Source organism: Pseudophryne corroboree, chromosome 3, assembly GCF_028390025.1.
Source record: "Pseudophryne corroboree isolate aPseCor3 chromosome 3, aPseCor3.hap2, whole genome shotgun sequence".
In the NCBI taxonomy this organism is placed as follows: Eukaryota; Metazoa; Chordata; class Amphibia; order Anura; family Myobatrachidae; genus Pseudophryne; species Pseudophryne corroboree.
In genome coordinates, this window is record NC_086446.1 from 126,557,250 (window position 1) to 126,559,749 (window position 2,500).

Sequence of the window (2,500 nt, forward strand, 5' to 3'; positions counted from 1 at the left end):
ACTTCTAACTACTGGTACATAAATGAATCTGTTTGAAAATGGAATGCATCAACAGAACGGTGTTGGCAGTATAAAAATACCTACAGCACCTTGTATTCCCAGGTGGTCTCCCATCCAAGTACTAACCAGGCCTAACACTGCTTAGTTTCCAAGATCAGATGAGATTGGGCGTAACCATTGTGGTGTGGCTGTAGATGAGCTTTGCAGTTTCTGTTAGAACTTTTCTACTTCTAGCTACTGGTTCATAAATGAATAAATTTGAAAATGGAATGCATCAACAGAACGGTGTTGGCAGTATAAAAATAGCTACAGCATCTTGTATTCCCAGGTGGTCTCCCATCCAAGTACTAACCAGGCCCAGCACTGTTTAGCTTACAAGATCAGATGAGATTGGGCGTATCCAGTGTGGTGCGGCTGTAGATAAGCGTTGTGGTTTCTGTTAGAATTTTTCTTCTGCTAACTACTGGAACATAAATGAATAAGTTTGAAAATGGAATGCATCAACAGAACGGTGTTGGCAGTATAAAAATACCTACTGCACCTTGTATTCACAGGTGGTCTACCACCCAAGTACTAACCAGGCTCAACACTGCTTAGCTTCCAAGATCAGATGAGATTGGGCGTATCCAGTGTGATGTGGCTGCAGATGAGCTTTGTGGTTTCAGTTAGAACTTTTCTACTTCTAACTATTGGTACGTAAATGAATAAGTTTGAAAATGGAATGGATCAATAGAACGGTGTTGGCAGTATGAAAATACCTACAGCTCCTTGTATTTCCAGGTGGTCTCCCACCCAAGTACTAACCAGGCCCAACACTGCTTAGCTTCCAAGATCAGATGAGATTGAGCGAACCCAGTGTGGTGTGGCTGTAGATAAGCTTTGTGGTTTCTGTTAGAACTTTTCTACTTCTAACTACTGGTACATAAATGAATCTGTTTGAAAATGGAATGCATCAACAGAACGGTGTTAGCAGTATAAAAATACCTTAAGCACCTTGTATTCCCAGGTGGTCTCCCATCCAAGTACTAACCAGGCCCAACACTGCTTAGCTTCCAAGATCAGATGAAATTTGGCGTATCCAGTGTTGCGCGGCTGTAGATGAGCTTTGTGGATTCTGTTAGAACTTTTCTACTTCTAACTACTGGTAAATAAATGAAAAAGTTTGAAAATGGAATGCATCAACAGAACGGTGTTGGCAGTATAAAAATACCTACAGCATCTTGTATTCGCAGGTGGTCTACCACCCAAGTACTAACCAGACCCAACACTGCTTAGCTTCCAAGATCAGATGAGATTCGGCAAATCCAGTATGGTTTGACTGTAGATGAGCTTTGTTGTTTCTGTTAGAACTTTTCTACTTCTAACTACTGGTAAATAAATGAAAAAGTTTGAAAATGGAATGCATCAACAGAACGGTGTTGTCAGAATAAAAATACCTACAGCACCTTGTATTCCCAGGTGGTCTCCCATCCAAGTACTAACCAGGCCCAACACTGCTAAGCTTCCAAGATCAAATGAGATTGGGTGTATCCAGTGTGGTGTGGCTGTAAATGAGCTTTGTAGTTTCTGTTAGAACTTTTCCACTTCTAGCTACTGGTTCATAAATGAATAAATTTGAAAATGGAATGCATCAACAGAAAGGTGTTGGCAGTATAAAAATACCTACAGCACCTTATATTCCCAGGTGGTCTCCCATCCAAGTACTAACCAGGCCCAACACTGTTTAGCTTACAAGATCAGATGAGATTGGGCGTATCCAGTGTGGTTTGGCTGTAGATGAGCTTTATGGTTTCTGTTAGAACTTTTCTACTTCTAAGTACTGGTACATAAATGAATAAATTTGAAAATGGAATGCATCAACAGAACGGTGTTGGCAGTATAAAAATACCTACAGCACCTTGTATTCCCAGGTGGTCTCCCATCCAAGTACTAACCAGGCCCAACACTGCTTAACTTCCAAGATCAAATGAGATTGGGTGTATCCAGTGTGGTGTGGCTGTAGATGAGCTTTGTAGTTTCTGTTAGAACTTTTCTACTTCTAGCTACTGGTTCATAAATGAATAAATTTGAAAATGGAATGCCTCAACAGAACGGTGTTGGCAGTATAAAAATACCTACAGCACCTTGTATTCCCAGGTGGTCTCCCATCCAAGTACTAACCAGGCCCAACACTGTTTATCTTACAAGATCAGATGAGATTGGGCATATCCAGAGTGGTTTGGCTGTAGATTATCTTTGTGGTTTCTGTTAGAACTTTTCTACTTCTAACTACTGGTACATAAATGAATAATTTTGAAAATTTCATGCATCAACAGAACGGTGTTGGCAGTATAAAAAAACATACAGCACCTTGTATTCCCAGGTGGTCTCCCATCCAAATATTAACCAGGCCCAACACTGCTTAGCTTTCAAGATCAGATGAGATTGGGTGTATCAAGTGTGGTGTGGCTGTAGATGAGCTTTGTGGTTTCTGTTAGAACTTTTCTACTTCTACTTCTAC

General features: G+C 40.6%; 2 non-coding genes and 9 pseudogenes across 2 annotated transcripts; all 11 read right to left on the bottom strand.

Moving 5' to 3' along the window:
* Positions 1–77: 77 nt before the first annotated feature.
* On the bottom strand, positions 78–196 carry LOC134893296 (5S ribosomal RNA; annotated as a pseudogene).
* A 107-nt stretch (positions 197–303) lies between these two features.
* On the bottom strand, positions 304–422 carry LOC134894659 (5S ribosomal RNA; annotated as a pseudogene).
* Positions 423–529: 107 nt separating this feature from the next.
* On the bottom strand, positions 530–648 carry LOC134892797 (5S ribosomal RNA; annotated as a pseudogene).
* A 107-nt stretch (positions 649–755) lies between these two features.
* LOC134893227 (5S ribosomal RNA) lies at positions 756–874 on the bottom strand (annotated as a pseudogene).
* A 107-nt stretch (positions 875–981) lies between these two features.
* Positions 982–1,100, bottom strand: LOC134898141 (5S ribosomal RNA; annotated as a pseudogene).
* A 107-nt stretch (positions 1,101–1,207) lies between these two features.
* LOC134896112 (5S ribosomal RNA) lies at positions 1,208–1,326 on the bottom strand (annotated as a pseudogene).
* A 107-nt stretch (positions 1,327–1,433) lies between these two features.
* Positions 1,434–1,552, bottom strand: LOC135070476 (5S ribosomal RNA). The gene has a single exon (XR_010256641.1). It is a non-coding gene; the product is annotated as a 5S ribosomal RNA (ribosomal RNA).
* Positions 1,553–1,659: 107 nt separating this feature from the next.
* On the bottom strand, positions 1,660–1,778 carry LOC134887557 (5S ribosomal RNA; annotated as a pseudogene).
* Positions 1,779–1,885: 107 nt separating this feature from the next.
* LOC134900341 (5S ribosomal RNA) lies at positions 1,886–2,004 on the bottom strand. The gene has a single exon (XR_010173854.1). It is a non-coding gene; the product is annotated as a 5S ribosomal RNA (ribosomal RNA).
* A 107-nt stretch (positions 2,005–2,111) lies between these two features.
* Positions 2,112–2,230, bottom strand: LOC134891426 (5S ribosomal RNA; annotated as a pseudogene).
* Positions 2,231–2,337: 107 nt separating this feature from the next.
* Positions 2,338–2,456, bottom strand: LOC134892714 (5S ribosomal RNA; annotated as a pseudogene).
* Positions 2,457–2,500: the final 44 nt, after the last annotated feature.